Raw genomic sequence first — 15116 nt, forward strand, 5'->3', positions numbered from 1 at the left:
AATAAATGTGATTTAACCCTTTCCTTAACCCGATAACGACCATGGACGAGTATAGACGTCCAGTTTGGCGGCCGTTCCCGCAAATGGACGTCTATACTCGTCCATTATGCTGCCTGCTAGTGAAAATTGGCAGGCAGCATATAACTGCAATGCTTTGGAATACTAAGTATTCCAAAGCATTAAAAAGTGTAAAAATAAATAAATAAAATAAAAGTGTAAAAATAAATAAAAATGTAATAAAAGTGTAAAAAAAAAATAATAATAAAAATACATTTATTAAATGAATCTAATAAAAAAAAAAAACATAATGTGTAGGATCGCATTGGCGGACATCCGCAGCATGTAATATGCTGTGGATGTCCACCATGTGATCCTACACATTATGCAGCAGTCATGAGCTCCCTGCTGCGGCTGGGTAGCTTTGTGTGTCCACTCATAGCTGCGGATTTCACTGAGCTACCCAGCCGCAGCAGTGATGGATATATTCGCCATGAGTGGGTGCTTATTCCCACAACATGGCGGATATATCCATCAGGAGCCTTAACTGTCACAGACAGATGCGTTATACTGCTAGCCGACCAAGGACCAATCAGAGAGGTCCAGCCAATAACTTATGGGGGTGCGGTATATAAATGGGGTCACTTGTGGGGGTGGGGGTACTGTTCTGCCCTGAAAGCCAAATGGCGCTCCTCTCCTTCTGGGTCCTACCACGCGGCCAAGGAACCATATATGGCCTAAGCGGGGGTATTTCCGAACATGGGACAAGCAGCTAAATAAAATATAGGGTGCATTTCTTTCAATATCAGAAGTGATGTACAAAAAATATGTCCCACAAATTATGCATTTGTAAAAAAAAAAAGCTAGTTTTGATTTTTTAACACTGACTTTGTAATAATTTCTGCCAAAAAACTATGGTATTAAAATACTCACTGTGCCCCCTAGCTAATACCTTGAGGGGTCTAGTTTTTAAAGTGGTGTTATTCCGGGGGGGGGGGGGGGGGGGTTCCCATGTTCTACTACTTCTCAGTTGCTGCAATCCTTGCTTAGCACATAAAAATAAGATGTACTTTTCAAATTTTCAAAATGTCAAGTAAATTTGTTAGGCCTCTAATACATCTAAAATATGAATGACAATAAAAAAAAAAGTTGAGAAAATAAAGTAGACATATGAAATTATCATTTTTGATAAAAAAAATAAACATTATGTATAAATATATGCAACCTATTAACGTCAAAATAACAAAAAAATCGTATATTTTTTTCAAAAATTTCACAGTTTCTTGCATTGTAAAAAAATACAAATTATATCGATTAACTTTTACTATTTTCATGTAGTACAACTTGTGACAAAAAAACTATGTCAGAATTGTTTTCATTGGCAAAACATTACCAGAGTTATTCTCAAATAAAGACATACATCCCAGATTTGAAAAAACAGGCCTGGTCTTTGAGGGGCGTACAGGCTTAATTAGCTTGGTCCTTAAGGGGTTAATAAAAGTTCAAATCACACCCCCCCCCCCCTGTAGTTATGATTTTTTACAGAAGTACAACAAAATCAAACCTATATAAGTAGGGTATCATTTTAATCGTATGGACCTACAGAATAAAGATAAGGTGTCATTTTTACCGAAAAATGTACTAGGTAGAAAAGGAAGCCCCCAAAATTAACAAAATGGCGTTTTTTCTTCAATTTCATCGCACAATGATTTTTTTTTTCCGTTTCGCCGTAGATTTTTGGGTAAAATGACTGATGTCACTGCAAAGTAGAATTGGTGGCGCAAAAAATAAGCCATCATATGGATTTTTAGGTGCAAAATTGAAAGGGTTATGATTTTTAAAAGGTGAGGAGGAAAAAACGAAAGTACAAAAATGGAAAAACCCTTGGTCCTTAAGGGGTTAAATCTATCTAAAAAACTTGTTGTAATATCACTAGTCATGAGACATGCGGACCGGCGAGCTGTTGTGGGTGAGAGGACCTTCATATTAGTTCCCCACATCCCCCCTGTGCTCTAGTATCTAATCGATCATTAAATCGTAATAACCATTCTCATTTCTAACCTTTCCATTTATTTCCAGCCTCGATCAATATCGGCACATTCACTGGTTCTAGCACAGAAATCCTTCTTCCCCCGTGCGGTGTGAGGAACGGCCATTTCTTACAATGGAAAAACCAAAGAAATCAATTTTTTGAATTTCACTAACTTTAAAGCCTCATTGTCCTCTTCTTACCGCCTGTCACTTCTCCCCAATATAAATATATATATCTTCCAGGAACCTGCCGTGGCCAGCAAGGCAATGAAAGATAGATCTGTTTGAGAATGTAATGATAGGAGTGTTCTATTCAGCAAATTGATATCTTTTACTGTATCTAAAGAGGCTTCATAGATGTTCTTGTCTATATGCCTTGCCGGCATCAAAGATCCATAAGTGATCTCAGAAGTAATGGACGACACCGGCAGTGATTGATTTCCGTGCTGATCAAATAAAACTCGTCATAAATGATAGTTCCAAGAGGACGAGCTGGAAGCGCACGTGTCGCGGACAAGCAGTAAATGTGGTCCTGGGCCTCAATTTACCCTGCACATTGCATCCGACGGTAATGACTTATAGCAAATCAATAAGGTCATTCTGCCATCCCGAGTGGGGAAGAATGGGACAACAGAACAATATCATCCTACATTTGTATTCTCTTGTATTCAACAGAATGAAATGACCAACCATGCCTAAAGCCATCAACATACAATTAAAACACACACGCCACCTACGCACCAGGTCACACTGTGTTTCGGCTTGACCTAAGGCACACACTAATGACCCCTATTTATTAACATCATTGCAAGGGACACTTGCACGTTCCTTCTGTTTCCTTTCTTCTCTGTCTGTACAAAAGTCACATTAGGTCTGACACTTATATAGTTCTGGCATTGTATGCATGAACCAGCAGGCACAGGATGAACAGAATTACAGGTTCCATCCTGACAGAAAAAGTGCATATACTTGTTGAAGAACAATGGAACATGTGAATAAAGCCATGCAGTCTGGGAGCTCATTGTTAGCTTCCGCTAATACAGTCCAATCTTTGCGGAAATGGATATAGCACTACCTACATCTGCAGACAGAATTAATAGAATTAGAATAGAAGAATTCTTAGTTGGTTACATGTTTCACCTCTGTGTTGGAGTCTTCATCAGACTTTAGATGCTGTTACTTGGAAGCTATAGGGCTCTGCCAGGACGGAGATTCTTGGAGATGGCACAGTGAAAGCGAGGAATATTCAAATAGTTTAAAAGCAGCTGCAATAGAGATAATCTGTGTATGGCTGCGTTAAATAGTCATTGTTGTTTCAATATGATAGCCTATGTGATTCCAAAAATATTTGTAAACCCCTAACTTACCAAAAATGTCTTACCCCAGATAAACAGCCCTAAAGTCTTGGCCACTAGGCATCTCCTTTCTTTGCAATCTACTGTCCACTGCCTGTTGTCAGAGGATTTCTCACCCTGGACAAAACACTGCATGTAGTGGTGGGGCTCAGCTTTTGTTATGTGTTTGAGAGGGACAGATCCTGAGAGCCAATTTCCATGAAAAAGATGGTCCAAAAAGGTAAATCCAGGCTTCCCTCTTATCTGTGACCACCCATATATAGCTCAGGGCAGCTGCCCCTTATCTTGTCTATATAGCAGTGTATCTACTGCTGTAGGTCCACTGTGTTGCATTATAATCACCCCCTCCCCCTTTAGCTTTTCAGCAGCAGCAAAAGCTAATGTAACCCCTACATTGCTGCTGTTGTTTCTTGCATTTCTGACTACAGAGCAACTTTCAAACCCAGGTTGGAACCACAGCTCAGTTTTCTCTATTTGTGCTGTTATCTCTGTTCCCTGTGCTGTATGACTGCCCAACCCCCTCCCTTTCCTCAGTGACCCAACTACTGTACAAAACCTGAAAGAAGCAGAGGAGTGGGAGGAGATCAGGAGGTAGTTCTGCTCAGAGAGCATAGCCTGTAAGTACTGTAAGCATCCTCCATCTCCTACTGCTCCCAGGCTCCATGAAGCTCTGCTTTGGCCACATAAAGTACAATGTGTGGCATGAGTTTTTTTGCACTGGCCAACTGCATGGCAAAGAGCTGCCTGCTGTAAGGTTCAATGGGGGTCTATAGCTACTTTTATCATCTGCTATTCTGGTGTAAATTCTGAAAGTGTTCCATCCGAACGCAATGTGAACATAGCCTTCCTTATATAGAAGTCACCATGTCCTATACATCAAACTGTTATTTTTCCCTCCCTTTAATATTTCTGTCAAATTTGAGACTATAATAGACAACTTTACTTCCCTGAAAAAAAAAAAACACCACTTAAAAAAAAAATAATTGGAATTAATGCACTGGCACCCAAAAGAAAGAACAGGGCCCCTATTGACAATTCGGCAGTCATTATTCTTTGTTTGCAGCCTTTTCCTTCCATGTGGAGGCGAATAACACAGTTGTGAATATATGTATTTATGTATATACAGTTGTCAGGATGAGGAATGATCGTATTGATTTGCCGTGAATCATCGTTTGCGCTGTACGTGCTCGAGTGCAAATGGGGAGATCTGGAAAAAAAGAAAGAAAGGAAAAGGTACCGTGACCTTCAAAGGGACAAGTCGTAACAAACAGAGTGCCTCACACACACACAGCAGATCAGGCCACCGCAAACCCAGTGTAGAATGTACAGTTTTGTGCTTCTGCACTAAAGAGAACAAGGCAAACAAGAGGCTTTCATTCATGGCGCTCCCGTAATGTTCGGCTGAGTGAGCCGGGACAGATAGGTCTTTCATGAGCACAGCCCGCAGCTGAGGAGATGACTACCGGTGCTAGTGTTCTGAACTTTTCATCGGCCTTATGTGTGAGCTGCCAGAGCAATACTTAACCACTCTCTATTCCCTGTAGTTTCAAGGGGACCGGACTGAACAAAGGCAAGGGGAACCGGATCCCTGAGCAGGTTGGGAGCTTTGTGTGTCCTAGCGGAGTAGAAGGAGCTCCCGTCTCTAGTCGTGTCATGGAAAAGTGCTCAGCAATTTGTTTCTGTTAAACAGGACCTTTCTCTAGAGGAAGCATTTGGCTTTTCATCTCTACCTGTGCCTGGCTGCCAATCTGTCTTTGAGTCAGGAGATGCTGTAATACTAAGGAGCCAAAGAAACACATAGCAGTCATGGTCTCCAGAATGGGCATGGGGGCAACTCATACTTAAAGGGGTACTCCACTGCCCCATTGTTCGGAATATTTTGTTCTGAATACTTGGAGCGGTCGACGGGGGTCGTGACATAGCATAGGTGATTTAGAATGCTGGGTACCAGCGGTGGGGGTCGTAATGTCACGGCCACGCCCCTTGTGTCGTCACACCATGCCCCCTCAATGCAAGTCTATGGGAGGGGGCATGGCGGTCGCCATGCCCCCTCCCATAGACTTGCGTTGAGGGGGCGTGGTGTGACTGACGTCACGTGGGGGCGTGGTTGTGATGTCACGACCCCTGCCGGTACCCAGCATTCTAAACGAAGACCCCCAGGATCAGACATCTTATCCCCTATGCTTTGGATAGGGAATAAGATGTCTAGGGGTGGACCCCTTTAAGAGCCATCTTCTACTGGAGATTGTCTCTAATGTAGCTAAGGATACAGTTGCACATCATTCGTTATTGTCCCCTACACTATTTATTACAATAAAAGTCTCACATATTCTGAAGCAAGGTTGGTGTAAAACCTATGTGCATGCACAAGGCCCATCAAATATCCCTGCTAAAGGGGTTCCTCAGATGATCCGTCACTCAAGCCTTGTCACCAACAAGTTATTGGGTTTTCCGGGACCATAACATAGGCCATTAATGGGATTGTCCAGTGAAAAATAACTTATTTCCTATCCACAGGATCTTCAGAACAAGACCCCGACTCTCAAAGAGAGCACACATTCTCCTGTTCTGGAGATCGCATGGGTCCAAACACAGGGATACTTTTCCTCTATCCTGTGTTTTTTTTTTTGTTTTTTTTATATCAGAAAACCCCTTCATGATCACAGGGTCCAAATCCAGGCAGCCCCACTGACCTTTTTTGGCACAAAAATTATGTGACTTTTGGTATGTTTTTGCCAGTATTTTAATGATAAATACCCTCCTATGTTTACTTCCAGGATAGAGGCTGTACTGCTGTTCGGTGGGGGTGCAAGGTGTCCTCTGGATAGACGATCAATGGGTTTTCCTGGAAAACCCCTTTAGGCAACAACTCTGTTAGTCAAAAGATCAGACTCTGTGCACAATACTTTTGCTTTGTGTGTGATTTACTTCATTTTTTAGTTTTTTTTAATTTTTTTTGCGTGTTTTTTTAATTTTTTTTTTATTTTTTTGCGTGACTCCAAATTTATTACAGGGCATGTGATACATTTTGTGAAGGACACACATTTTCTGAAATTTCACTCTTCACATACACCAAAAAGCTATGTTAGGTCTGGGCTGGTGTAGAATCATGGCTTACTGTTTTTTTTTTTGCAAAAGTCGCAGTTGATAAATTCATTACCACTGCACAAGACTAACCCTTAACATCTGGCCTGCATGCTCTTTTGAAAAAATGGTGTAAATCAAAAAGGCGCAAAAACTAGCCTGAGGCACGGCGCTGCGCCTAAATAGTGACAAATCTGCACACAAAAACAGCTCTAAAGACAATGATAAATGCCCTACTAGTTAGAATTTCGCAAATTTTTTCATGATACTATGAAGGCAAGGTGAACATACCTTGGTGGGAAATGTATTTGAATATTTAATCTGACAGATGTTTGACTTCTTAAGATAACTTCCCAGTTTTAAGGTTAGCCTCACATGTATTGAAGCCCGTACACCTTATAAAGCCACTAAAATGAGATTAAATCAATAAAGGGATATATTGTCAGAGCTTAAATCGACATTCATTGTGGACTAGTGTGTATTCCTCAATAAAGAAGATGATGAGAAGATATTGTGGTGACCCAGGACAGAGTCAAATACTCCTCTGTACTTCTGCCCATCCTGGCTGGCAAATCCTGCTCGATGTCCGTCATGGGTCCCCTCTTCCTAGAACTCTCTTTATTGCACTACAGAATGAAATTGATATTGATAAGAGTTAATTTGCTGTGTTTTATATGTACTGTTACCTTACATTTATGTTGCTCCTGAAGGAGGCCTAGTCTAGCAACCACGCCCTGCACTGTCGGTGAAAGTTAAAGCCTGAAGGCAGGAACTAAAAATATTGGGGAATCTGCTAAAGTCCAGTCCAAGTAGTCAGTCAAGTCAGTCTGTCAATCATTAAATTCAAGCATGGGTTGCATCAGTCAATACAATTACAACTATGAGTCCCAGCATGCCGATAAACTTCCCAAGTTCACCCTTCATCTCCTTAGTGCCTATCTGAACTGTATGGACCTTAACACCTTGTTTACCTCAGTAAAGCAAGCCAGTTAACTGTAACCTTGCGTCAGAGTGATTATTTGCCCTGTTCCTGGCACAGGTGAAGCTGGCCTACCTCGGGTAGTGTATAGGTCAACCACGCCCTGGCATCACAAACAGGTTAATACACACATTACCCCATCGGACACCACAGCATCATCAGTAATCATCATTAGGGTCCACTGGGACCCCTCAAAGGGGCCAACGTCACCATCAATGTATTGATTAATCTTATATCCACAGAACAATGTTTTTACTGTATATATTAAATATTATGTCAAATGTATCCCATTATATGAAGTCCGTTCCATTGAAGGCAAGTAAATCCTATCGTCCTTCTGCAGGGTCTTGAAATGACTACTCAGGGCACTGGAATGTCAGTGATGAATTCTTGTGAATCCTGCAAACTTTGTTATACCTCCCCCTCACCTGGCACAAGGTAACAATGAGAACACAAAGCCTCCCTTAGGGAACAGTAAAGAGAGAGCCAGACACTACATTCTCAGAGCTTGCACAAAGAGCGTACACTTGACTCTGATATTGAGCCAGGTATAGATGCACCTGTGGTTGATCCTTCTCTTACCCCCATTTCCCTTCCTCCCCCCTCTCTGCATAGGTCAGGAAGGGTTCAGCACTTGTCCAATGTGACCCCCCTTCTGTCCCTTTGGCCCCGAGAGCTCCTCTGTTTTCAGTTCACAGTGAGATAAAATCTACAGTGTTTGACCGAACTCATTTATTTGTGTGTGATGATGCGGGTGGATGCCTGAGTGACAGAGACAGGGATTTCCGGCTACACCCTAAGACACATTCCACAACCATTCACAAATAAAGTGGATTTACATGTGAGCACACCCTACCCCAACATCCCATCATCACCAAACACTTTCTTTTGCCATCTGTACCCAGCTTGGCTTTGAAGTATACCTGTACCCAATGGAAGTGGCCACTGTATAGTCAGAACCTAATTTCCAGTTTACTGTGGTACATAATACTATGATGTAATGCATAACTACAATTGGGATCAGACTGGGGATATGGTTGCATTGGTAATGATTGGTTCTTAAGATAGTTCTGACATAGTCTGTGAATGTGGACCTCCACCAAATGCACAAAGACCCATTCAACAGTGCTCTAACATGCAAACAGTAGCTGTGGCCCAATAAAACGTAGAAGGCGTATGACACCTTTAGACCTTTATCCTTTGTGAATAGTATAACAGTGAACCTGATCACATTCTGCTGGGTACATGGCTATAATAGAGAATGCAATGTTGGTACTCTCAGATGTATCTAATGGACAGCCTGGGCCTAGTAATATACACAAAACATACTGTGTGGGTTGACAAATTATGAGAAACCTACTTTTCATGTTCTTGAACTATATGAATGTTTACAAGAATATAGTAAATGTAAGACTGTAAAGGTATGCATGTGGTTATAGTTAGGATGGAACAATGTCAAGTACACTCCAGGTGACAGGGATCCTCTACTTCACATATATATCGGCTCCCTACGTCATGCCCCACTCCCTCAAGCTCTACACTAGTCTATTCTTTTCTCAGCATGGAAACTTTAAAGTACAGTCCTAGTACAAGAAAGTTTTTTTTACAGAACTTTAAATTGTTAAGTATGTTTTTTTTTTATTTTTAACATTTTCTAAATTTGCATTTTAGCACTTTATGTGTTATATTAGGTTGCTCATGGCATTATTTGCATTCATATGTATTGTGCATTTCAGTTACCTTTGTAGAAAGCATAAACATCTAAAAAATAATAGATAAACAGAAGGATTGAACTATGGACACATTTGCATAGATTTGTTTTTCTGTTATTCATTTGCTTCCTAAATGCCATATTAAGCTACTTTCTAAACAGTCGCCATTACAAATTTTCTATCATTTTGTTGTTGCATAGTGTGTACCTCCTTCACATAACTGGCAGTGCTGTTGCTTCAGACAGGTCCAAGAGTACACTACTATTCCCTTAGTGTTAGAGATAGAAGGGCGGAGGATGCAAATGGCAGATTGGAGAGAGAAAAAAGAAGCCAAGTCATCAGGGAGGTCAGATCACATATTATATAGATGGGGAGGCGATCACACATTGACAATCTTAAGAGTAGAATGACAGGCTATGTATGTATGATGTTCTCGTGACTAAATAGAAGGCTTTTTAAGATGACGCACAGCCACTGTTTGTATAATGTATTAATGGGACTTTAATGCGAAAAATGTCAGATTGTATCCTGTTGATGTACATGCATTTTTAATCTGTAAAATAAGAAGGATATTTTATTGGGCATCTTTGGTTCTGGTGGACTTAACTAGGACTGGACTCCAGGTCATCTGTAAACACCGGTTTTACACTCTATAGGCTTTTTTTTCTACTATCTATATAGGCTGTGTAGAAGTGTGGAGAGAGGAGAGATTACAGGGGAAAGCTGGTAATCGCATACTCTGCAGCATCAGTGTCTGTCATGACATGAAAACATGGATTCCTCAAGGGCTATAGAAGAGTAAAGCAGTGCTGGTCCATGAGAGCTAGTGGAGGTAGCACCTTTCAGGCCACACAGACCTCACATCCAGTATGTGTTACAGGGGGGATACATCTGTGATAGCCTGGGGGGTGTCAGATATGGTGAGTGTAGCTGTGCGGTAATCAAAGGGTGCTTGTTAACCCTTGCTATCCGTGATGTCAGTGTGGGGGCTCCTCAATAAAGCTTTTCCTACCACCGCCCTTCCCAGGAACCATAGGGAGGTAGATGATAACGGGTTTGAGGTAGAGAATAATAGATTGTCCACAACCGGAGAGCTTCTGTAAACAGTATTAACTTTTACTGAAGATTTTCTGTATACTTAACATAACAGTCTCTTAGCTTAACAACAGCTTTCCCTTGGAGATTGACAATGGTTGGGACTTTAGCATTCAGAGTCTTTTAGTCTATTGCGCTGTTCCACAGGATTTAGGTGAATTAGTTGCGGTCCAGTAGTCACGATAGCATTAGCAGGAATTTAGGAATTTGAACTGAAGATTTTGGTTCTGCTGAGGCCGTAGGTTTTGAGGCCTAGCGTGTCTTTGAAAGTTGCGTAGCACACTGTCCTGTTAGTCCGGCATCCACGAGAGCAGTAACCCAAGAGAGCGATAATTAGACGCAGCTCCCTTACATGGGCAGGGGCTGGACTAACGCTAATTGGTCCATAAGGATGTCAATCACCATTACAGAGATTTGTGGGTAACATGTGACCAAAGGACCTCCTAAGGTCCTACAACATACCATAGAGGTTACTAGCACTGTAACATGACCGAAGGTCCTGCGACACTGAACAAGGTAAGTACTATACCGGTACATTCCTATGAAACATAGATATAATTATTAAATATAGACATATATTAACATTGAGTTAGACTCAAAGAGAGGCGACTAGGGGCTGTCCCACCTGAAGAACCATACCTGAACGTAGTTACTCTGACTTTGGGGACCTCTACACTAGGTACTGTATGCAATACGGTACCGGGACACCACACATCCAGATGAGAAAAGTCTGAAACTAGAAGCAGGGTACATTCTGCATATCAGGCTGTCTAAAAATGAAGGACTGACGATTGCAACTTGTTTTTTAAACTCTAACCACTGACTATTAAGATACATAAAAATTTGTACAACAAAAACAACAACAAAAAACCTTATTCTGAAAAACAATCAAGCAGTTTTATAATACCTCCATATGGGACTAATAAAAAATTGTAAAAATAAAGTTACGGTAATTAAAAATCCCAACGAAAAATCTGTGTTTTTTCCTTACAAAACCCTTTTCATGGAAAACAAGACATAATTTGTATTCACACATGCATATAAGTACCGTAAATGTATCATGTTATTTATTGTGTAGGTAAAAGCCATGAAAAGAATAAGCAAAAAGAAAAAAAAAAAAAAAAACAACACCATTCCCCCATAAATTGGAATAAAAAGTGATCAACAAAGTGAAATGTACCTCAGAAATGTACCTCAAAAATAAGAACCCACACAGCTCCATTCAAAAGTACTAAAACATAAAAACTCCATTAATTTTGTATCACTGCAATTGTACTGACTCGGAGAATAAAGTTATCGTGTTAATCATACTAAACAGTGTACAGTGTAAATTAAAGTAGACACTGTGCTTTGAACAGGGCAGGACTGGCCTACCGGGAAAATTCCCAATAGGCCGCTCACCCTGTGGGCCGGCCCGTCCGCAGCCCACCCGTGCTTGGCCACCTGAAGCGCGGACCAAGCCGGCCACTAACACAAGCACATAAGGTCCTGACACTACTATTAGGACCTTGTCTGCAGCAGTCGCAGAGTGGCGAAGCTGATAGCTATAAGCTCCTGGCCCCGCCACTTAGTCCAATACCTGCAGGGTGGCCGTGCGAGACATCTGAATCCTGGTGCAGGCAGCTCAATGATATGACATCATCATGCTGCCTATGCTTGGACGCAGTGGTTACCTCCCTATCTGGTTACCTCCCTATCTGTCTGCCTACTTACCTATCTAAACTAAGGGGCGGGGAGGGGAATATATGTATACCTGTGGGGGGTGGGGGGGAGTGTTGGGGGAACTTATCTACCTGCCTTTACCTAGTCTAGTCTTAGGGGAAGGGGATCAATCGAAACAATGTGGGGTTGGAAGGTGAGTCTGCTTGTTTACCTGCCTACTTATCTGCCCAATCTAAAGTGGGGGGTGGGGGGTGGATACCTACCTAGCTAATATGGGGGAGGCTGCCTGCCTACCGAATAGGTAGGAGGTGACTAATATGGTGCACCAAGGGGGCTTGCTACTATATGGGACACAAAGAGTGCCTGACTCCCCCATATGGCAATCAGGCGCCCTTTGTGCCAGAGAGCGGCCAAACAATTATATGTGAGCACAAAGTGGGCATAGCTACTATATAGGAGGATAACGGGGACCTAATACTATAAGTGTAATGGGGCACAGAGGAGGCCTAACTGCTATATTGGGGTGAGGCAATATTAACAGGAAGTTTGTATAAAGATGAGGATGATGCTGAAGCACAGAGTTTAAAATGTGTGTCTGGCAGATTCTCCGGTGACAAGTCTTGGCCGGGAGAAGTGTTCATGATGCCCAGGACAGATGGAGAAGAAAAGTAAAAGTGAACGACTCTGAACAAAGAAGATGTTACCTGTGATTCACTGGATGTAACTGTAAGCACTTATATAGTCTGCTGTGCCTGTGTAGTGTTGGTGTATACCTGTATATGTGCACTGTATGTGAAAATCTTACATAGTGCATTTTATTTAGTAGCAGTGGGGAGGTATTAGTCATTCTGTGGTAGTAGTGGTCAAGGTGTGGCAGTATTATTTGTTCCTTGTATACTGGTATTATTGGTAATATCATTCTTGGTATACAGGATTTGGTCAGTAAGAGTATGATGGTAATATGTATTGTAATAATACAGTATTTCTCCTTTTATACTGGTATTATTGGTAATATTGGTCTCAATATACAGGATTTGGTCAGTAACAGTATGATGGTAACATGTATAGAGATAATATTCCTGCTTGTATACTGGTATTATTGATAATATTGGTCTTAGTATACAGGATTTCCACACTCAATGCCTCAGTTCCCCATAGAACCTTTTTCTTGAATTGCAAACATTTTTCACTATAATGTAGTGCTGTGCCATTTTACTTATTTTACTTCTATTTGGTCTTGAATGCTGGCACCATTTCACTGAAACATTTGGCAAAGTGGTGCTGTATTTCTTCTGTGACATATACATATTTATTTAAAGATATATATATATATATATATATATATAAACAAATTGATATCAATTTGTGTGTGTATGTGTACAGTGGGGATCAGCAGTTTGGGCACCCCAGGTAAAGATTTGTATTAATGTGCATAAAGAAGCCAAGGAAAGATGGAAACATCTCCAAAAGGCATCAAATTACAGATTAGACATTCTTATAATATGTCAACAAAAGTTAGATTTTATTTCCATCATTTACACTTTCAAAATAACAGAAAACAAAAAAATTGCGTCTGCAAAAGTTTGGGCACCTTGCAGAATTTATAGCATGCACTGCCCCCTTTGCAAAGCTGAGACCTGCCAGTGTCATGGATTGTTCTCAATCATCATCTGGGAAGACCACGTGATGTCAATCTCAAAGGTTTTAAATGCCCAGACTCATCTGAATTTGCCCCAACAATCAGCCCCATGGGTTCTTCTAAGCAGTTGTCTAGAAATCTGAAACTGAAAATAGTTGACGCTCACAAAGCTGGAGAAGGCTATAAGAAGATAGCAAAATGTTTTCAGATGTCAATATCCTCTGTTCGGAATGTAATTAAGAAATGGCAGTCATCAGGAACAGTGGAAGTTAAAGCAAGATCTGGAAGACCAAGAAAAATATCAGACAGAACAGCTCGCAGGATTATGAGAAAAACTATTCAAAACCCATGTTTGACTGCAGAATCCCTCAAGAAAGATCACTGGATGGTAGACACTGGAGATGTGGTACACTATTCCACTATAAAGAGATACTTGTTCAAATATGGTCTTCATGGAAGAGTCATCAGAAGAAAACCTCTTCTACGTCCTCCCCACAAAAATCAGTGTTTGAACTTTACAAATGAACATATAGACAAGTCTGATGCATTTTGGAAACAAGTTCTGTGGACCAATGAGGTTAAAATTTTACTTTTTGGCCGGAATGAGGAGAGGTACGTTTGGAGAAGAAGGGGAACAGAATTTAATTAAAAGAACCTCTGTCCAACTGTTAAGTATGGGGGTGGATCAATCATGCTTTGGGGTTGTATTGCAGCCAGCGGCACAGGGAATATCTCACGAGTAGAAGGAAAATGGATTCAATAAAATTTCAGCAAATTTTGGATGCTAACTTGATGCCATCTGTGAAAAAGCTGAAGTTAAAGAGAGGATGGCTTCTACAAATGGATAATGATCCTAAACACACCTCGAAATCCACGGGAGATTACATCAAGAGGCGTAAACTGAAGGTTTTGCCATGGCCTTCACAATCTCCTGACCTCAACATAATTGAAAATCTATGGATAGACCTTGAAAGAGCAGTACGTGACAGACAGCCCAGAAATCTCAAAGAATTGGAAGACTTTTGTAAGGAAGAATGGGCAAAGATACCTCAAACAAGAATTGAAAGACTCTTGGCTGGCTACAAAAAGCATTTACAAGCTGTGATACTTGCCAAAGGAGGCAGTACAAGATATTAACTCTGCAGGGTGCCCAAACTTTTGCAGACGCCATTTTTTTGGGTTTTCTGTTATTTTCAAAGTGTAAATAATGGAAATAAAATCTAACTTTTGTTGACATATTATAAGAATGCACAGTACAGTCTATAGAGGATGTGCATAAGTTACAAGATGACTTGGATAGACTAAGTGTCTGGGCATCCACTTGGCAAATGAGGTTCAATGTGGATAAATGTAAAGTTATGCATCTGGGTACTAATAACCTGCATGCGTCGTATGTCTTAGGGGGGATTAAACTGGCAGAGTCACTGGTAGAGAAGGATCTGGGTGTACTTGTAGATCACAGACTACAGAATAGCTTGCAATGTCAGGCTGCTGCTTCCAAAGCCGGCAGGATATTGTCATGTATCAAAAGAGGCATGGACTCGAGGGGCAGGGACATAATA

This window comes from Hyla sarda, chromosome 7, assembly GCF_029499605.1.
Source record: "Hyla sarda isolate aHylSar1 chromosome 7, aHylSar1.hap1, whole genome shotgun sequence".
Taxonomy (NCBI): domain Eukaryota; kingdom Metazoa; phylum Chordata; class Amphibia; order Anura; family Hylidae; genus Hyla; species Hyla sarda.